Source organism: Rattus norvegicus, chromosome 4, assembly GCF_021556685.1.
Source record: "Rattus norvegicus strain SHRSP/BbbUtx chromosome 4, alternate assembly SHRSP_T2T, whole genome shotgun sequence".
NCBI classification, from domain to species: Eukaryota; Metazoa; Chordata; class Mammalia; order Rodentia; family Muridae; genus Rattus; species Rattus norvegicus.
In genome coordinates, this window is record NC_141537.1 from 143,475,223 (window position 1) to 143,498,192 (window position 22,970).

The 22,970-nt window shown below is 36.6% G+C and overlaps 1 pseudogene; it reads right to left on the reverse strand.

Moving 5' to 3' along the window:
- Positions 1–10,213: 10,213 nt before the first annotated feature.
- Positions 10,214–10,422, reverse strand: LOC120102762 (U2 spliceosomal RNA; annotated as a pseudogene).
- Positions 10,423–22,970: the final 12,548 nt, after the last annotated feature.

Genomic DNA, 22,970 nt, shown 5'->3' on the forward strand with positions numbered 1-22,970 from the left:
ATTAATGTATATGAAGATGAACTATTCCTATGCAGTTACTGTCACTTCAGACAATTTCTTTAGTTATTATTTATATGTTTCTGGAAGTTAAATAATAGGATAAATGCATATAGATTTTTAAGCATACTTTTGGCATTTTTAAGAGCACATTGTAAAGCTTTTTTTTTTAAAATGACTATGAAAATTATTACTGCAGTCATAAATATGATCCAGTGGGGTGGATCACAGCAACCCTCTTTATGCTTTTTTTGGGGATGAATGACAGATGTATGGTTTGTCCTGGTAAATGAATTCTGAGACGTGGCATATATCATTGGAGAGACTAAGTGGTTGGTGTGAAACCCTGTAGGAGTTTTCCTTTTAAATAGGGAATGGCCAGAAACTAAAAAGTGAGAGCTTGCAGCCCAGCATGGAGATCGACCATTAGGGAAGAGTCATATTTAGTGATAAGTCTCAGAAACTTAAGGTTACAAGCCTCAGTATATCCATATCCTAGCTTAATCTGACCATGATAATAGATACAACATTTACATTGTAAATCATTTTCTTTGGAGGCAAGGAACTTGAAGGGGTAGGGAGAGGGAAAGCTGTAATAAAAAATATTGTATGAAAAAAGCCCATTTTTAATAAAAGAAAAAAAAACTTTAGACTAAGTAATTTTTAAATTGCCAGAACTTTATTATGAAGAAGTAGCATATATTAGAAAGTAACGTGTCAAAAGATCTTTAAAAATTATTTTAACATTTTTTCCAGCCTTTTATTCTGAGGTAAAACTTTCCAAAACATACATTTTAAAAATAAATATTTATACTGAAAAAACAAACAAAAATTATTTTAACTTATGTGTATGTATGTGCCTGTGTGCTTGTATCTGTACCAACATGTTTGTGTGCACAGAGGCCACAAGAGGATTCCTTAGAGCTGGAGTTGCAGTCTGTTTGATGGTTAATGTGAATGCTAGGAAGTGAACTCCAGTTCTCTGCAAGAGCAGTGTGCGGTCTTAACGGCTGAGCCGTCTCTCTAGCTCTCACACTGAATAATTGTGAAAAAAATTGATTTCTTGCAGTTCTTCAGGCTAAAAGCTTTGAGACTGAAAGTATACGTGGAGTAAGGCCCTTGCTGTAATCCTTGCTCTGCTGTTACAAATTACTTGAAGCAGAATGCTTTATAAAGCAACGCAGGTTTTCTGCCTCACAATTTTGTATGTGCAGGGTCCAAACAATATGGTGCTGGTGTCTTCTCTCCACGCCATCACATGGCAGAGAAATAGAAAAGGAGCCAGTCAGTGTATGCATAGTTGCCAAATGTACTGAGTGGTCTAACTTTATAACAACCTACTCTCAAGAGAACTAAATTACTTCATGAGATCAGCACTAATACCTTTGACATGGCTGCCACTGGACCTGTTCACTCTTGCTTAGGCCTGATTCCCAGATTCCATGTTCTCAACAGTGCCAGTATGAATTTTTGGTGTGGGACACAACAAACAATGCCCAAGCAATAGCTATGGTCCAGTTTCCATGTAAATCACAAGGCAATTAAATTTCAGTATGCATTTGGAAGGGGACACTTAAAGCTTAGCAATTTATAATGTCTTTAAGAACATCTTTGTGAGAGCTAGAGAGATTAAGAGCATGTGCTACTCTTGCTAAGGTGCTAAGTTTGGTCCTTAGAGTCTGTCTGTGTCAGGCAGCTTACATTTTCCTGTTACTTCAACTATATCCTCTTCTGGCTTCTATCGCCATCTGTACTCGTACACAAACACACACACACACACACACACACACACACACACGTATATAATTAATAATACAAAGAACATTTTCATAAAACACTTAGTATGAGGCATTAAATTACAGTACAAAGATTCCAATTTCACCTCATATTTTGTATTATTTTCATGTACTCATGTGCATAACACCAACATTCAACTTTCAGGTGATTATGTTTTTATAGTACTTTCTTGATCCTGATAAATTGGAGTGTTATCTGGCATGGATAGGGCCCTGGCCTAAGACATTTTCTTGTAATCTTTTCTTACAATAAGAACTGTAGGCACTGTAACTATTTCTACACTTTAATCTTTTAATTCACATTACATTAGAGTGAGTTTTTTTTAATTAGTCCATGTTTGTATCAATCTAGAGAGTACAGGTTGCTTGTATCAAATGGAATTAACCATTCTGTTTTTGGGCAGATGATCTCAGCCTTCAGTCATTGCAAACATGGTGTGATAAATGGGAATTTGGGTAGTTCATGTGCATATGTCTTTATCACAAACTTCTACCAATGTGGGGGAAATGGATCAACAAGCCTTTAAAGAGTTCTAAACTTTCTTCATTTAAATTGGTTATACTTCTTTTTTGTCAGTATGGTAAAATTGAGTATGTTCAAACTTTTTTCTTGATGTATCTATTTTTTTAAAAATTGAATATTTTATTTATTTACATTTCAAAGGTTATCCCCTTTTCTGGTTTCCCTTCTACAAATACCCTATCCCATCCCCCTTTACCCTGCTTCTATGAAGGTGCTCCGTCACCCAGCCACCCTTTCCTGCCTCACTGCCTTAGCATTCCTCTACACTGGGGCATCAAGCTTTCACAGGACCAAGGATCTGCCCCTCCCATTGATGCCAGATAACTTCCCTTTAGCTCCTTCAGTTCTTTCACTAACTCCTCAATTGGGGTCCCTGTGATCAGTTCGATGGTTGACTTCTAACATCCCCATCTGTATTGGTCAGGGTGTGGAACAGCCTCCTAGGAGACATCTGTATCAGGCTCCTGCCAGAAAATACCTCTTAGCATCAGCAATAATGTCTGGGTTTGGTGTCTGCATGTGGGATGGATCCCCAGGTGGGGCAGTCTCTGGAGGGCTTTTCCTTCAGACTCTGCTCTACTCTTTGTCTCTGTATTTCCTTTAGACAGGAGTAATTCTGGGTTAAAATTTTGGAGATGGGTGGGTGAACTGGGGGGGGCATCGATAACCTCTCAATATGGTCTCCACAGGTTCTCCCTCCCCATTGTGGGGTATTTCAGCTAATGTCATTCCCATGGCGTTCTGGGAGGTTCTTGCTTTCCTGGCATCTGGGATTTTCTGGTTGCTACTCCCAGTTCTCCATCCCCCACTGCTACAGCTTCTGTTCAATTTCCTGACCCTTTGTAAATGTCCTCCATCTCCTTCTATACCTGATTTTGCCATTCTTTTTCCCTTTACCTTCTCTCTTCTTTTCCTTCCAAGTCCCTCACACCCTCTACTTCCCTTGATTATTTTGTTCCCCCTTCTAAGTAGGACTGAAGCATCCACCATTTGGTCATTTTTCCTCTTGAGCATCATGTGGTCTCTGAGTTGTATCGTGGGTATTCCAAGCACTTTGGCTAAAATCCACTTATCAGTGAGTACATAACATGTGTGTTCTCTTGTAAATGAGTTACCCAACTCAGGATGACATTTTCTAGTTCTATGCATTTGAGAGTGAATTTCATGAAAACATTTTTTAATAGCTGTGTAGATGTACCACGTTTTCTGTATCCATTCCTATGTTGAGTTCTTTCCAGCTTCTGGCTATTATAAAGAAGGCTGCTATGAACATAGTGGAACGTGTGTCTTTGTTGTATGTTGGAGCATCTTTCAGATATACGCCCAGGTGTGCTATAGCTGTGTCCTCAGGTAGAAGTATGTCTAATTTTCTGAGGAACCTCCAGACTGATTTCCAGAATGGTTGTACCAGCTTGCAATCCCACCAGCAATGGAGGAGTGTTCCTCTTTCTCCGCATCCTCGCCAGCATCTGCTGTCACCTGAGTTTTTGATCTTAGCCATTCTCACTGGTGTGAGGTGGAATCTCAGGGTTGTTTTGATTTGCATTTCCCTTATGACTAAAGATGTTGAACATTTCTTTGAGTGCTCTTTGGCAATTCATATTCCTCAGTTGAGAGTTCTTTGTTTCACTCTGTACCCTGTTTTTTAATATTCTTGGGTTCTTTGTATATATTGGATATTAGTCCTCTATCAGATGTAGGATTAGTAAAGATCTTTTCCCAATTTGATGTTTGCCGTTTTGTCCTATTGGCAGTATTCTCTGCCTTACAGAAGCTTTGCAATTTTATGAGGTCCCATTTGTCGATTCTTGACCTCACAGCATAAGCCATTGGTGTTTTGTTCAGGAAATTTTCCTCTTTGATCATGTGTTTGAGGCTCTTCCCCACTTTCTCTTCAGTTAGATTCGGTGTGTCTGGTTTTATGTGGAGGTCCTTGATCCACTTGGATGTGAGCTTTGTAATAATGTGCCAATTTGCAAACTTCTACATGCTGACCTTTAGTTGAACCAGAACCATTTGTTGAAGGTGCTGTCTTTTTTCCCACTGGATAATTTTAGTGCTTTTCTCAAAGATCAAGTGGCAATAATTATTTGGGTTTATTTCTGGGTCTTCAATTCTATTCCATTCATCTACCTGCCTGTCTCTGTACCAATACCATGCAATTTTCATCATGATTGTGCTGTGACACAGCTAAAAGTCAGGGATGGTGATTTCTCCTTCGAGTAGAGGAAGGCTACTGATTTGTTTGAGTTAATTTTATATCCAACCACTTTGCATTGTTTATCAGCTCTAGGAGTTCTCTGGTGGAATTTTTTTGCAATCACTTGAGTATACTATCGTATCATCTGCAAATCATGATATTTTGACTTATTCCTTTCCAATTTCTATAGTTTTCATCTGCTTTTGTTGTCTAGTTGCTTTAGATAGAACTTGAAGTATTATTTTGAATAGGTAGGGAGAGAGTGGGCAGCCTTGGCTAGTCCCTGATGTTAGTGGGATTGCATCAAGTTTCTCTCAATTTAGTTTGGTGTTGGCTCCTGGTTTGCTGTACATTGCTTTTATTATGTTTATGTATGGGCCTTGAATTTCTGATCTTTCCAAGACTTTTATCATGAAGGTGTTGTTTTTTTTTACTTTGGGTTTCTTTATATAGTGGATTATGTTGATAGATTTTTGTACATTGAATCATCCCTGCATCTCTGGCATGAAGCCTACTTGATCATGATGGATGATCATTTTGAAGTCTTCTTAGATTGGGTTTGTGAGAATTTTATTCAGTAATTTTTCATCAATTATTCATAAGACAAAGTGGTCTGAAGTTCTCTTTCTTTGTTGGGTCTTTGTGTGGTTTTGCTATTAGCATAACTGTGGCTTCATACAATGAACTGGATTGTGTTCCTCCTGTTTCTACTTTGTGAAATGGTTTTCAGAGAATTGGCATTATGTCTTCTTTGAAGGTTTGATAGAATTCAGCACCAATCGCATCTAGTTCTGGGCTTTTTTGGTTTTGAGACTTTAAATGACTACTTCAATTTTTTAGTAGTTATGGAACTGCTTAGATGGGTTATCTAATCCTGATTTAACTTTGGTACACTGTATCTATCTAGAAAAATTTCCATTTCATCCATATTTTCCAGTTTTGTTGAGTAGGCTTTTGTAGTAGGATCTGACAATTTTTTTTAATTTCCTCAGTTTCTCTTGTTATGTCTCTCTTTTCCTTTCTGATTTTGTTATGTTAATTGGGTTACACTCTCTGTGCTCTCTGGTTAGTCTGGCTAAAGATTTCTCTATCTTGGTGATTTTCTCAAAGAACCAGCTCCTCCTGGATATATATATATATATATATATATATATATATATATATATATTCCATATATATATATTCCTTTTTGTTTCGACTTGGTTAATTTCAGCTCTGAGTTTATTATTTCCTGCCTTCTACTACACTAGGGTGTATTTGTTTCATTTTGTTCTAGAGCTTTCAGGTATACTGTCAAGCTATTAGTATATGCTGTCCCCAGTTTCTCTTTTGAGGCATTCAGAGCTAGACATTTTCCTCTCAGCATTGCTTTCATTGTGCTCTATAATTTTGTGTATGTTTTGCCTTCATTTTCATTAAATTCTGAAAATTCTTTAATTTCTTTATTTTTCCTTGACCAAGGTTTCTTTGAGTAGAGCATTGTTCAGCTTCCATATGTATGTTTGCTTTCTGTTATTTTTGTTTTTATTGAATACCAGCATTTACCTGTGGTGATTTGATAGGATGCATGGAATTATTTCAATCTTCTTGTATCTGTTGAGGCATGTTTTTTGACCAATTATGTGGTCAATTTTGGAGAAGGTACCATGAGTTGCTGAGAAGAACGTATGCTCTTTTGTTTTAGGATGAAATATTGTACAGATAGCTGTTAAATCCATTCAGTTCATAACTTCCTTTAGTTTCACTGTGTCTCTGTTTTTTCTGTTTCCATGATCTGTTCATTGGTGAGAGTGGGATGTTATAGTCTCCCACTATTATTATGTGAGGTACAATGTGTGCTTTGAGCTTTAATAAAGTTATTCTATGAATGCAGGTTCTCTTGTATTTGGAGAATAGATGTTGAGATCTGAGAGTTCATCTTGGTAGATTTTTACTTCACTTATATAGTGTATAAAGTGTCCTTACTTGCCTTTTTTGATAACTTTTGGTTGAAAGTCTATTTTCTCCTTGTTTTGGAGTTCCATCTATTATCTTTTGTAGGCTTGGATTTATGGAAAGATATTGTATAAATTTGCTCTTGTCATGGAATATCTTGGCTTCTCCATGTATGTTAATTGAGAATTTTGATTAATATAGTAGCCTAGGCTGCCATTTGTATTTTCTTATGGTCTGTATGACATCTGCCCAGGATCTTTCTACTCTTTGTTGAGAAGTCTGGTATAATTATGATAGGTCTACCTTAATATGTTACTTGACTTTTCTCCCTTACTGCTTTTAATAGTCTTTCTTTGTTTTATGCATCTGGTGTTTTGACTATTATGTGACAGGAGGAATTTCTTTTCTGGTCCAATCTATTTGGAATTCTGTAGGCTTTTTATTCATGAGCATATCTTTCTTTAAGTTAGGGAAGTTTTGTTTTATAATTTTGTTGAAGATATTTACTGGCCCTTTAAAATGGGAGTCTTCATTCTCTTCTATACCTATTATCTTTAGGGTTGATATTTTTATTTGTGTTCTGGATTTTTCTGGATGATTTGGGCTAGGAGATTTTTGTCTTTTGCATTTTCTTTGACTATTGTGTCAATGTTTTCTATGGTATCTTCTGCCCCTGAAATTCTCTCTCCTATCTCTTGTATTCTGTTGGTGATGCTTGAGTCTATGATCCTAATCTCTTTCTTAGGTTTTCTATCTTCAGGATTGTCTCCCTTTGTGATTTCTTTATTGTTTTCTATTTCCATTTTTAGATCCTGAATGGTTTTGTACAATTCCTTCACCTGTTTGGTTGTGTTTTCCTGTAATTCTTTAAGAGATTTTTGTGTTTCCTCTTTAAGTGCTTCCTCCTGTTTACCTCTATTGTCCTGTATTTCTTTAAAGGAGTTATTTATGTCCTTCTTAAATCCTCTATCATCATCATTATGAGATGTGATTTTTAAATCAGAATCCTGCTATCTGGTTAGTTTGGGTGTCTAGGACTTGCTATGTTAGGAGAACTGGGTTCTGATGATGCCAAGTGGCCTTGGTTTTTTCTGTTGTTTAGGTTATTGCACTTGCTTCTTGCCATCTGGTGTAAGCTGTTCTTCCTGTCTGTGACAGTGGCTTGACATGCCTATATGCCTGTGTCAGCACTTTTAGATCAGTTCTTTCCTGGAGGGATTTGGGTACAGAAAGCTGTGGCACAGTGTCAGCTCTTGACACAGATGGAAACTGGAAAGATCCTGTCCCAGACTGCTCCTCAGTACCTCCTGTGTCCTGTGGGCTCCAGGTGTGTCCCTCTGAGCAGAACTGGTGGTCTAACCTGTGCGCTCAGATTTGTCAACACTCCTGGGAAACCAGCTCACTCCCGGTAGGATTTGGGTATAGAGGGCTGTGGCACAGGAAGGCCCTGTTATACTTATTATTGGTTTCATTTTTAGGTATTTTATCTTTACGCTGTTGTTATGAAATATTTTATAGTATTACATTTCCTTTTTCTTAAATTTTATTTTTCTTGGATATTTTATGTATTTATATTTCAAATGTTATCCCTTTTCTCCCCTCTTCCATATCCCCTCCCCCCTACTTCTATGAGATTCTCCCACTCTCACCCATCCACTCTCACCTCAAGGCTTTGGCATTCCCCTACATTGGAGAAACAAACCTTCACAGGACCAGGAGCTTCTCTACATCTTCTGCTACATAAGCAGCTGGACTCATGGGTCCCTCCATGTGTACTCACTGGTTGGTAGTTTAGTCCCTGGGAGGAGAGCTCTCCTTAGTCATCAGGGAAATGCAAATCAAAACAACCCTGAGAGATTCTACCTCACATCAGTCAGAATAGCTAAGATCAAAAGCTCATGTGTCAATAGATGCTGACAAGGATGAGGAGAAATAGGAGCACTTCTCCATTTTTGGTGGGATTGCAAGCTGGCACAATCACACTGGAAATCAGTCTGGCAGCTCCTCAGAAAATTGGGCATAGTACTACCTGAGGATCCAGCTATACCACTCCTGTGCATATACCCCAAAGGTGTTTCAACATATAACAAGGACGCATGCTCTCATATGTTTTTAGAAGCATTATTTATAATAACCAGAAGCTGGAAAAAACCCAGATGTCCTTAAACAGAGGAATCGATATAGGAAATGTACATTTACACAACATAGTACTACTCGGCTATTAAAAACAATGACTTCATGAAATTCTTAGGCAAGTGGATAGAACTAGAAAATATCCTTAGTGAGGTAACCAGTCACAAAAGAACACACATGGTATGCACCCACTGATAAGTGGATATTAGCCCAAAAGCACAGAATACCTAAAATACAATTCACAGATCACATGAAGCTTAAGAAGAAGGAAGACCAAACTGTGGGTGCTTCATCCCTTCTTAAAACACAATACGCATGGGAGGAAATACAGGGACAAAGAGTGCAGCTGGGACCGAAGAAAAGGTCATTCAGAGACTGCCCCATCTGGGGATTTATCCCATTTGCAGCCAACCAAACCCAGTCTCTTTTGCTTATGCCAGGCATGAGGCAGATATTGATGTCTCCTGAGAGGCTCTACCAGAGCCTTACTGATACAGATGAAGATGTTTGCAGCTAACCATTGGGCTGAGCACAGGGACCCGAATGGAAGAGTTAGAGAAAGGACTTAAGGAGCTGAAGAGGTTTGCAACCTCATATTAAGAACAACAATATCAACCAAATGGACCTGGTTGTTTTTATGTGTGAGAGTAATTGGTAAATATCATATCCATTAGCTTGCTGAATTTACTATTTTTTTTTGTTGTTGTGCTTTGAAATTCACAACTCAAAATAGAATCATAAAGTCATATTTTCTAAAAATAATGACAGCCTTTATTATTACAATTCCTTTTCCTTGTCTAATGTAAATCTCCAGCATCAAATCAGGGTGGTGAATATGGGTAACCCTGTGTCAATTAAAAATTACTTTCTTATGTTATTGTGATTTATTGATAGTGGCTCATTGTGAAACTCAACAAAATTACATAAAATATATATGCAAATCTTCCTAGATCATTAGATTTTCTTTCTAAGAATATTGATCTTTTTTTTTTAAACAAGGTCTCATGTAGCACAGGATGACTAATCTCTGTAGTAAATGTTGACCTTGAATTTCTATGGCTTCTGCCTCCACAGTGTTTATATAATTACTAGTACAACTACATCTAATTTATGCTTGGATAAATGCTGAGAATTGAACCTAGAATTTTGTACATACTAGGTAAGCATTCTCCCATCCTAGCTATATCCCCAGCCCTTGATGTGTTGAATTTATGAAGTATTCTTTTACCATATTTTTGGTTCACTTTCCAAATAATTTATGAAGGCTTTTGTATTGGTAATATGAGTTTATTATGCAGCATGTACATTTACTTCATAAAAGTGTTTGCTTTATAAAAGCAATTCAGAAGACAGTCTTCTTCTGGGTCCTTTCTAGACAGTGTGAATGCATTTAGGGTTATTCATTTTGTGCAGTGAATTTCAATGCTTCTGCACATTCATATTTCTGGAGAGTGGGCCAGAGGCATATATAGTAGTCACATCTTCATCTATTTCTTTACACAGAATGAACTTGAGAAGGTACAAAGTGAAACAGTTTCAAAAACAAAAAGAAACAAAAGCAACAAACAAACAAAGCAAATGAAACAAAAACACCATCCCCAAACTGATAAAATACTTTCCAAATGTTCCCTGGTTTATAGACACTTGGTCTAAAAGCCATTTCTCATATGAAATCATAATCGAAAAGGATAAAATAGTTTTATTTTTAAATCACTGTAATATCAGTCAATTCCATGTCACTGTGTAAAGTTGATCACCATCCAACCTAAAGAGAAGTGAAAAATAGGAGGCAGCAACCATAACTACACTTGATCTTAGCCAAAAGGCCGAGAAGCGATGCATCCATAACTAAAAATATTATAAAAGGACATGGATAAACAAGATGACTCAGAATATTAAAGCATTTTCTGAAAAGCCTAATGACCTAAATTTGAACTTTGGGGTTCATGTTGTGGGCATACTGCAGTTTGCACTCTTGACCTCCATGTTCACGCCGTGGCATGTGCAATCCCATGCAGAAGGAATGGACATATTCTGCATCATCAACTAAAGAAGAGACTAACAAACTCGACTCTTTATGATTCTGAATATTCTGTAAACTAAACTGTTCTCCAGGATTAAAGATATAAAACCTAAATCTAGCACGGGAGGTTCACGTGAGCTCCAGATGATGGAGGGATGAATGCTTCATATTTATTTACAAAACTAGGAGACTACCATATTGAAATGAAGTTGACTTATTGAGCACGGTAAGAAGAAACAGCAAGTCTTTTGAGATAAATGTGATCAAAGGCTGGTCTTTATGTGACTGTATTTGTCAGATAAGTGGCTTTTACATCACATAGAATATTAGAATGAAAGCAAACATGAATAATTTTACATTTATTTTAAAAAGGTAAATCATATGTTTTTATTTGTTTTCTGTTGCAATGATAAAACACTCTGACCAAAGCAACTTAGAGAAATGTGGTATGAATAAGAACGACCCCTATAGACTCATATACTTGAATGAATAGTCATTAGAAAGTAAAACTATTTGAGAAGGATTAGAAAGATTAGGACGTGTGGACTTGTTGGAGGAAGCGTGTAGGTGGGATGGGCTTTGAGGTTTCAAAACCTCAAACCAAGCCCAGTGTCTCTTTTTCTGGCTGATGCCTACAGATCTGGATGTAAAGCTGTCAAATACTCTTCCAGGACTCTGCCTGTTTGATTCCTACATGATTGTTATGGACTTAACCTCTAAAATGTATGCAGGCCTCCAAATACATACTTTCTTTTAAAATGTTGCCTTGGCCATAGTGCTTCTTCAGGGCATTAGAATAGTAACTGAGACAGGAAGGAAAGGGTTTACTTGGCTTATACTTCCAGGTCATTGTCCAGCACTGGAGGAAATCAGGTCAGGAACTCAGACAGAAGCTTGAAAGCAGAAATCATGGAGTGATATTGCATGCTGATTTACTTTTAGAACCATGCTACATTTTTTTTGTATAGCCCAAGATCATGTGTCTGGGGGAATGGTGCCCCCCCACAGTAGATTAGGTCCCCCTATATATAATAACAATCAAGGCAATTCCCCAGAGACATACCCCCCCCAAACAATCAGATCTGTGTAGCTCCTCAACTGGAACTCCTTTCACAGAAGACTTCAGGTTATGATAAGTTAACAGTTAGAGCTAATCCAGGACACCAGAAAAATAATCATTTTTTTAATCAATCCAAGTTTTTCCAAGGAATAGAAAGGTAAACAATTATCTTCTAGGAAGATTTTGACTAAATGAGTTTTAATATTTTCCAGGAAATAATTGGCCGTTGCTTAAGTTTTGGACTATTTATATACTTATGAATCTAGAAGTCATATATTATTTCATTTGTTCCTGAATCTAAATAAAACCACCTGGCACATACTCTTGTGTTAGAGTCCAGGTAAAACACATGGCTATGCAGTGCCTTGATAAGTCCCTTTTCCAGTAATTTTGTTATTATAATTAGTATCAGACACTGATAGGGATTTGCATTTGTTAGTACCAATAAAATTTCATACTTTTAAGTATAACGGCAGAAATTATGTAGGAAGCTATTAATTATATCCACTCTCCATCCATTTAATGATTATTTTCTAAATCTTTCAAGACCAATTCGTGATGCTCAAATATTTCTGGACATATAGTCTTACCAGGCACTACACTCATAGAGAAAACTGTCTCTACCTCTCCCAGCAGCTGATAATTACTAGTAGCATCATGACTTGTGGTGGGACTGTGTGCTCAACTCACATTAACTTGCTTGAATTTGGTCTGGCTTGGGCTTGCACAAAACAATTGATAGTGTCAAAGAAATGATAATAATAAAAGTAATCATCATCATCAAGATGATGGTGATGGTGATAGTGGTGGTGGTGATAATGATGATGACAAGCATGTCTGTCTCATAGTGATGAGTATTTTATATATATATATATATATATATACATATATATATATGCTTTTTTTCATATGTGGAATTTAAGCAGTGAACAGGGCATGGATGTAAGAGAAGTTTTAGGAACATGGAAAGGAGAAATGAGGGAGAGATATGGAGGCTGAGGAAAGGTAGTAGTGGGCTCAATACATTCAAAGTACATGAGACCGCTATTGTGTAATGAGATATTAGTGTGAATTTTGTTACGTTGTATAATTAATAAATGCTATTAAATAGGTACATAAAGTTAGACGAGGCCAGAAAACTGCCATTTCGTCGTGAATAAAGGGCTTCTGAAGAGCAGGCCTCCACTGTCCTTGCTGTATCCTCTCATCTCCCTTGGAAACAAATCCTGGCAGAGTGATCCACAGTTATAAAGTATGTTCTGAGCGTCAAGGACTCCAAGAGAGAAAAACAATGTGAGCATGTCTCATTAGCAATTTGTATACAACTACCTGTCAAAATGTTAGTCAGCTGGATGTACTAGGATAAATTAAACATTATTAAAGTGAAAAGAGGTATTAATGTTTGATGAGAGAAGAATTCTTGCTTGCTTTATTTTTCACCTTTTCAAAATTTAAGATGATGTCAGTTCTACTGTTTGAAGAATAGGCATAGTTCCTGTTTGACTTAATAGTGGATGCTTATAAAATATATATCTTATTAATTGCTAAGGTATTCTTAGATTTTTTTTGACAAAGCTTAATTAAATTCTATCTTTAACTGTGTTTTGTTTACTGATTTCTACTTTACCACATCCAGTTCATGAGAAGCCACTCCGCTTTTCAGTTCAAATGGAATTATAACCACTATGATTTTATTAAGAATTGTATTCAGAGACCCAGGATAGAGCCAAAGATGGCTAACAAAAAAACAAAAACAAAAACAAAACCCAAAAATCTAACAATGAAATGATTCCTAATGATACTCTGCTATACTAATAGTCCAGTGCCTTGTCAAAGAGGCTTCCTCTAGCAGATGATGGGAGTGGGTGGGAAGACTAACATCCAGACAATATGCGTAGAAAGAAAGAACTTAAATTAGAAGTCTTTTTGGGTCCCTCCTCTCAGGATGAGGGAACCATGCTGAGGAGGGGGAGGAAACATTGTAGAAGTTAAAAGGGATGGAAGACACAAAGAGAACATGATCCACTGAATCAACTAAGCAGGACTCACATAAGCTCACAGATACTGACGCTGGCGAGTATTGGATTGCATGGGTCTGCACCAGATGATCTGTGAATGTGTTATGGCCATTAGCTTAGTGTTCTTGTGGGACTTCTAACAGTGAGAACAGGTATATCTCTGATTATTTTGTCTCCTCTTGGGATTCTGTTGCTCCTGTTGTGTTGCCTTGTCCAACCTCAATATAATAATAATCTCAATAATAAGAGAAGGCCTTTGCCTTCTCTTACTGTATCTTGTGCTGTCTTGTTTGACTGGCTAGTCTTGCAAGCCTGCTTTTTTTCTGAAGAGGAAATGAATGGGGAGTGGATCTGGAGACAGGGGACACAGGGAGGATCCCAAAGGAGTGAAGGGAGAGGAAATTGTGGTTGGGATGTATTGTATGAGAGAAGAATTTATCTTTGATTAAAAAGAAAACAAATTTTTTTTCTATAACAGGTCACCCATGATTGCTATACTGAGCACTTTTGGCTTGTACCCCATTTTTTGATATCAAACCAGACTCTGCTTCTTGGTGTTTGTATTTGGCTAACTTGCTTCTGCAGATCTTGTCATGTTTTCATCCGGATTACTTTTTAGGAGAGAATGTGGTGATTATGTCTTGTGGCTGTAAGTGTTTTCTTTTTCCAGTTCATACTTAATGCCTGGCACCCAATTCTATAAATCCCTGGAAGCACGCAGTTAAAGAAGTCCCCTGTGGTGTTTGTCACTACTTTCCATTGCTTTTAGGATAATTTTCCTGTTACTATTACTTGAGAACTTTGTTCTTTAGCAGTGTCTTAACTTTTGCTTTTATGTCCTATTTATCCTATTTATGTTCTTGAAAGACCTTCTCTTTGTAGAAATATGTGGGTTCCTCTCATTGGACCTACTGGTAATCCCATGAAAAGGAAACATGTTCAAGGTATCATTGTTGGGATCAACAGGACACCAATAGAAAAGCTTTTATGGTTTTAATAGTTGGGGTCTCTCAAGGTACCTCCTCCATTGGGATCAGATTAGCAAGAGAAGATGCCAAAGTTTTCTGCTCTGATCTGTTTTACTCCTTGAATACATGTTAGGTGAGATTACAAGTCATTGTAAGTTTAGCACTCTAAGGCTCCTCAGTAATACTAGATAGCAGAGCTCCATGACAGTTGGTAAAATTGTGGCTTGAAGGACTCAATTCATACAGAGAAAGAAGCTGTATCTTAAAAACACAGAAGTTTTACAGAAGAAAATGTACCAGAGCAAACAACAGAAACACCAACCACCACTGACCAAGTTTAAGATTATAAAGATTTTCTTGATAAATTTGCCTTCCAAGTTGTTTTGCCTAGGCTGTGGGAAATACATCGTTCTATTCTCTTATGTTAAAACGAGTACTTAACTCTGTCATAATCAAAATGCTTGCAACAGTGGGATTTCATTCTTTATGAGAGCCCATCAATTTAAATATTTGTATCTATAATGACATTCTCGTTTTGACATATTGATGTCAATGGGATGTTAATTTTTGATGTTTTCATCATTTTGTCATTTAATTAATTGTTCCTCCATAATTTAATTAAATGGGTACTGTCATAAGACTAATTGTATCATATCTCTGAGTGACATGATCTGTGAAATGATTTTAAAATATGTTGTACTTGCTTCATTTTGCCTGGGGGGGAAGTCCTGATAGGAAAGGACGCATTAATATCGTAGTGCATATAAATTATAGTAGGAGGGCTTCTTTGAGTGTGGATTTAATTACTTAGTAGAGATTAGGTTTTTAAAGAACTATCGAGGGAGGGAATGGGAAGTACAAAATATAAACATTGACTGTATTTGGTATGTATAAACATTGTTAACTAAGGTAACTTTGATACTTAATACTTTGACCCTCCCTTAGAGAATGCTGGGATCACTGGACTTTATCTCATTTCTATTCAAGTTAGAGTTGGCTGGTGATTAGAAATGGGCCCATTATTTTATTTTTTTTATTTTGAAGTTTTTACATGTAAAAGGTTTATTTACTAATTTTGCATATGTATATATGCCTGCATGAGTTTATGCACATCACATGTGTGCAGTGCCCATGGAATTCAGAGGTAATTGGATCTCCTGAAACTGGAGTTACAGGTGGTTGTGATGGATGTTGGGGACAGACCTGGGTCCTCTGCAGGAGTAGTAAGTGACCTTAACTGCTGAGCCATGTCTTTAGTGATCACATGTATTTTATCCAGATCTTTTTTTTTTTTGAGACAAGTTATTGTATGTAAGTAACAAATTATAACATCAAATTATGGAACTGCTTTGAGAATGAATTAAGTTATATAAGACTTACAATTCAGAAAAAATTCAGAATAAAAGCTAAATTTTGTAACCAAGGAATGGTGATAATGTTACTTATTTTCCTGTTTAAAAAAAGGTGTATTTTGTAACAAAAGTGGGAAAACCACTCTAAAGAAGGTTGTAATATGCATTACTTCAGTTAATCCCATGTGTCTGTGGGGCTCGTGACTGATAAGAACATTTAAAATCCATGTTAATGATTTTCAAGTGTATAATCATAGTCACCATACTATCTGTGGTAGATCTCTTGGGAGTTTTCTTAGTCTAACTAGAGGTTTATATGTTTTGACCAATCTATCTTTCCAGGCCTCACTAACTCAGTCTTGTGACAACTATTTTACTATCTCTGAGATTAATGTAGTTCCTATACTTAAGTATGAACATGTCAGATTTTCATAGTCTCTGGCTTATGTCTTTATACAGCAATGCTCTCAACTTGCTATCTCTCTGATTTAGGGTTAAATCCATGCTATATATGGCTATTATTTTGATTTGTACTTTTCAAAGGTCTTATAATCAATGGTGTTGAGCTTGGTACATTTTCATATTTTTGTTGGCTGTCTGTCTTTCTTGGCAAGTGTCTATTCCATTCCATTGTCCATTCTTAATTATTTGCTTTTTGCTGCGTCATTGAACAAGTTCCTTATATATTTACATATTAGTCCCCTAGCCAATGGGCAAATTCAACATGTTTTCTGGTACTCTATAGTTGTCCATTACTTTTGTTGAGTGTTCTTTTTGTTGTGCAGAAACTTAAATGCAGTGCATTTTCACTTGGTCCTTTTTCCTTTGTTGTCTGTGAACTTGGAATTATATGTGTAAAATCTTTGTCAAATTAAATGTTAAAGATTCTCCTGTCTTCTACTATTTTCATGGTTTAAATCTTGAATGCTTAAATTTTTAATTTATTTTTACATGATAACATATATAATGTAAGGTAGAGACCTTTAGTACTATGTTTTTTCTTGCAGGTAGATATCCAGTTTTTCTAGCTGCAATAAGTGAACATACTGTCATTATTGTTTATTATTGCTGTGTATTGTTTATTAAATTATTGGTAATTGATTGAAAACATGTGAGAGTTAATTTCTGGGACTCTCATTTATTTCATGGATTTATGTGTTTTCTATATGAGTACCATACTTTCTTTTTATTTTATTTTTTAATTTTATTTTTCTTGTTTTATTTGTATTTACATTTCAAATGTTATACCCTTTTCCCTCTCTCCCATGCCCACTCCTTCTTCCCCTGCTTCCATGAGATGCTCCCACTCCTACCCACCCACCTACTCCTACCTCGACACACTGGCATTCCCCTACGTTGAGGAAATGAACCTTTACAGAACCAAGGGCTTCTCCTTCTGCTGATGCTGGACAATGCCATCCTCTGCTACACATGTGGCTTGAGTCCTGGGTTCCTGCATGTGTACTCTTTGGTTGGTGGTTTAGTCCCTGGGAGCTCTGGTGGGGTGTGGTCGGTTGATATTGTTGTTCTTCCTATGGGGTTGCAAACATCTTAGGCTCCTTCAGTCTTTTCTCTAACTCCTCCATTGGGGTCCCTGTGCTCCGTCTGATGGTTAGTTGCAAGCATCCTCATCTGTATCAGTAGGGCCCTGGCAGAGCCTCTCAAAAGACATCCCCATCAGGCTCCTGTCAGCAAGAACTTGTCATCAGCAATAGTGACTGGGTTTGGTGGCTGCATATGGCATGGATCCCCTGGATGGCCTTTCCTTCAGTCTCTGCTCAATTCTTTGTCCCTGTATTTCCTCCTGTGAGTATTTTGTTCTCGCTGACTGAAACATCCACATTTTGATCTTCCTCCTTCTTGAGTTTCATGTGATCTGTGATCTTTTTCTTAGGTATTCTGAGCTTTTGGACTAATATCCACTTACCAGTGAATGTATACCATGTGTGCTCTTTTGTGACTGGGTTATACATGCTCCACTAAGTACTACAGTTTATTATTACTTTAGTTTTTAGTGTACTTTGACATTTGGTGGTATAATACTTTCAGCAATCTTTCCCCTAATTTTTTTTAAATATCTGGGACTTGTGGCTCCATATGAATATTAGGATTATTTTTTTATAAATTACTATTAAAATATGTTCAAGATTACTTTACTCTGTAGATTACTTTTTGGCAACATAGGCATTTTAACAAAATTAATTCCTAGAATCTATGGGAATGAGATTTGTTTTAAAATTTGCATATGAATTTCTCTCATTAATGGTCTATGATTTTTCAGGGTACATATCTTTGACTTCTTTGATTCTGTCATTTTAAGAGTAGCTAAAGTTTGTTAATTTTACTGTTTCAAAAGTCAACTCTTAATTTGGAACTTTAATTTTTATATATTGAATTTTATTTGTTTTTGGTCTGGTTATTACCATTTCTTTTTGTAGTATATATTTGGTCTTAAGTATGTTTTAAATTTCTAACTTCTTAAAGTTAATGCTAAGTAGTTGATATTCTATATTGTCCTCTATGGTAATATAGATAATTTATTTGTATACATTTTTCTCCTAGAGTGATTTTTGGTACATTTCTTATGTTTTTATGTGCTGTTTTCCCATATTTATACATGTTTGATTTGCTCTTATTTGTTTTGTAATTGTATTGATTTGTGTATCAATGTGTTTCTTAATTTACAGATATTTTTAAGTTTTTCTTTGATTACATATTTCACCATGTAACCTAATAAATACATTAAAAAGAGTCCAGTTAAGGTTGGTTAGTGTTTTGGTCAGCTTGACTCAAACTGGGATGTTTGGGAAGATGGGCCTCAATTAAGAAAATTCTTTCATCAGATTGGCCTATAGGTGAGTCTATGTGGGGATATTTTTGATTCATTAATTTTTTTGATTTATTAATTGATTTTTGAGGTTCTAGCTCACTTTGTGTGGTACTAATCCTGGACAGTTTGTCCTGGGAGTAATAAGAAAGCAAGCTGAACATACCATGGAGAGCAAGCCAGTAAGAGGCATTCCATTTCATCGGCTCTGGTTCCTGCCTTCTGGTTCCTGCTTCACTGGTACGATGATGCTTTGCTTGAAGTGCTTTTCTTTCAGTGCTTTGTCTATATCACCCCCATCCCTCCTTGGCCTTCAAAGCCTCCGCTGAGAGATTTCTTAATAGCCTTTTGTAAGTTTTATGTAGTGTAAGGAATTGTTTTTGTCTGTTCCTGTTTTCAAGACTGCTTTTGAGAGTTATATTTTCATTATAGTATCTCTGGGTATGATTTTACCTGTGTAAAACTCATTGACAACTCAAGGACTTCCTGTTCCTTGGTATTTACTAAAACACTTTTGTCAGATTTTCTGAAGTTACCAGACATTTGTTCTTTAAACTTGTTTTTAGAGTCACCTCTTTAACAGGCTCTCTTCCCTTACATTTCTGATCTCATTCTGAAATTCCCATAGTCTATGTATTAGTTCACTGACTGACTGATGTCCCATGAGTTCTTCATTCTTTATTCCTTTTCAGGTTTTATATTTTTTCTTATCTGATTGGATAATTGGAAACAAACAGACAAACAAAGAAACACCTTTTGCCTTTGAATTGTCTGTCAATTCTTCCTTTAATTCTTTCTTTTGTTTGATTGATTCTTCTGTTGGATTCTGTATTGAATTTTTAACCTCAGTCACACTATACTTTAGTTCTACAATCTGTGTTTATCGCGTTGACATAGTTTTCACGTGGTTGGATATTTCAATTTAGCTCAAATATTTCTTTCCTGCTTTTGGGCTGTTTTGCTTTGTTTTCATCTCACTGAGATCCTTCACATCCCTTCTTAGAATTTCTCTCTGTAACATCAGAGAGACTCATTGCTTCAAAGCTAGCCAAGTATTTCTGTTTGCTTCTTTGGGCGTGCCATGCTTCCTACATTTCTAATGTTCCTAAAGCTGTTGAGGAGATGCTTGTTTGGTGTGGACTATTTGCTTCTTCCGGGCTCTGTGGTCTAACTCGGGTGGGGAGAGAACTTCTCACAGGCATTGGTGAGAGGGTGCCAAGTGGGTAGGTTGTAGTCTGTTTGTGAAGGGTGTGCCTGAGCTGTATATGCAGCTCTATAAGATGAGTTCCCAGTCAGGGAAGCCAAAGTGCTTCACACTGTGGCAGAGACAAAAATCAGCTATTGACTTATGTAGTGTTGAAAGCTACTGCAGTAAAATGTTCTTTTTTCCCTTGGTATTAAGTCCTGTCTAAGGGACTCCTCCCTTTTTTTCCTAAAATAGGCATGACCTGCAGACATAAGAGGCAGTGCTGAATGGTAGGCTATAGATACTGAGGGGCTGTAGAGCTAATGTCTTGGGTTAAACAATCTCTGTAAAAGAACCTGAAGCTTAGTGAACAAATACATACATACATACATACATACATACATACATACATACATACACACATACATACACACATACATGCCTACATACATACACACAAATGCACATACACACATTAATTAATAACTTGTTTATCTCTCTTCTTCACAAGAGTTATTATCTGCTTTTGATTTTCTACATAATCATTTTTAAGGGACTTTTAGTGTGAAGACCATGATTACATAGATTAAGCTTTTTTCCCACAATACCGTCACCATCCTTTATACATAATGGATGTATCATTGCCTCTGAAACCCACCTGCAGTTTGTTCTTTCACACTTGGGTCTTATCTCCCCTTCTTCTTGCAGTGAGAATTCTATCTCCATTCCATGTTACTTCAGAATCATCAATGCTTCATTTCAAAATGCCTTGTTGTTTTCATACAACTTTCTAGATCAGTGGTTCCTAGCCTTCCTAAGGCTGTGACCATTTAATGTTATGTTGTGATGCTCCCCAATCATAAAATTATTTTTGTTGCTAATTCATAACTGCATTTTTGCTACTATTATGAATCATAATGTAAATATTAGTGTTTTCCAATTGTGACTCCTGTGAAAGGTCATTTGGTCGCCAAAGTGGTAGTGATCTTCAGGTTGAGAACCACTGTTCGAGATAGATCTAAGCCACCTTTTCTCCTCTTTGAATGCATGTCTTTGTATCAAACTCATAATAGTGCTAGGTTATAGGCATGTTTCCTTAAGCAGACCAGAAAATCTGGGAATGCAAGAATTCCACAGGAGGAAACAGATGGTTTACATAGAGAGGGATCATTTCATGAGAGTTTATTTATAGAAAGACCAATTACAGAGGAAAAAATCATAAGAGATACAGAGGGAATGTGAGTCCAAAGAAAGGAGTTTTCCCAGTTCCTACAAGGGTAGGAATTAGGCAGACATTTTAAAGATCCAATTTGAGAGACCTATGAAATAAGGCAGACTTCAGAGGTCCAGTGATGTCTTGATAAATAATAATTCTCCCAGGGTGACTGTTTAGTGAGTAAATTGTAGATCTTAGCTATTTTCCTATGGCTATGAGAAAATACAACTTGAAGGAAGGTTTATTTTGGGTTATAGTTTAAGGTTACAGCCTCTCATGTTGAGGATAGCATAAGGTGCTTGAGGTAGCCAATCACATTGCAGCTTTAGTCAAGAAGCTGAGAATGATGAATGCTTATGCTCAGCTTTCTTTCTCATTTTTAACAACAGTCTAGAGGCTTAGCTGAAGGAATGGTGCCCTCCCAGCAAGTGGGTGTTCCCACCTTGATTAGCCTTACTGAAATAATCTTGAAGGCTTCCCAGAAGCCTTTGTCCCTTCCATGGGAGACCATTATTAACATTTTTGTGTCCCATCAAAAATTAACCATCACATCAGTGAACACACTACTATTCTATGGCATTATTCTGGAGCTCTTAGTGCCAAATATAGGGGAAGGAAGAAAGTATTTCATTTCTTCAATGAAATACAAGTATGTTAGTGTTTCATGGACAGCACAAACTAGAAAAGAAAGCATTTTTACAGTAGAAAAGAGAAGCAAAATATCCTATGTGGGCAGCGTACTCCTCTTTCCAAATCCTTCATATATCTGGAATGTATCTTACTATGGACACCATTAAAATTTAAAGTATTGTATGTTTATGCCTTTAGCTTTGATATACGTCAAACCATTATGGAGTTTTCCCTTGTAGGATATATGTTTGTGAGAATACACACATAAACACACACACACACATATGTATATAAATGTACATATGTATGTTAATATGTATATCTCTTGCTCAATATGTCATAGTGATATAAGACCCAGAGAAATAGTTGATGTTGAACAAGAGAAGGAAGATTAGTTTTATATCAAGAAAAGGTTTGTAATACTATATTGAATATAAAGAGTGCTACATTTGCATATACTATGATTAGAATAATGGCAGTGGTATCCTCCCATGGAAAGAGAAGGGCCATTTTTATTTATAGCTGTAGTAACCTTTGTATTAAAGTTCAAATTCAGCTTGTGTATATGCTGTGTTAGTACTGGGGTTGGTTGTTTACAAACATTGATAGGTGGTGAATAACAGAAGCCTTTCTTTTAAATGCAAGAAGCCTCCTTGTTATTGCCACTATGCCTGCACATGCCATCGGTGTTCCAACATAGCAGAGAGACTATGACTGTGCAGTGATGGTGAAACTCCTGCCTCAGTACCCCAACCCTGTCTCCACTTTGCAATGAGCACAGACATTTGATATTGCCTTACCCTAGTGGATAAAGCATCAAATCCTTCATGCTATAAATGTATCTCAAAAAAAAAAAATCCTAAGGGTTTGATTTCAAACTCTAATCAGAAAATTAGTTCCCAGTACAGATTTTTGTCACATATAATCATGTGCTGAGGTTAGCTTCCTTTATTTGAGGCTTTTAGAGCAGATTAAACTTATATTAAATTAGGTCTTTTTTCTCCCTTGTTGCTGTTTGAATCTAAATCTTTAAACAAGAGTCCATCAACACCACCTCTGAGGCTGCCAGGAAAGGCTCTGTTCCCCCACTGCAGTGACCAGCAGTT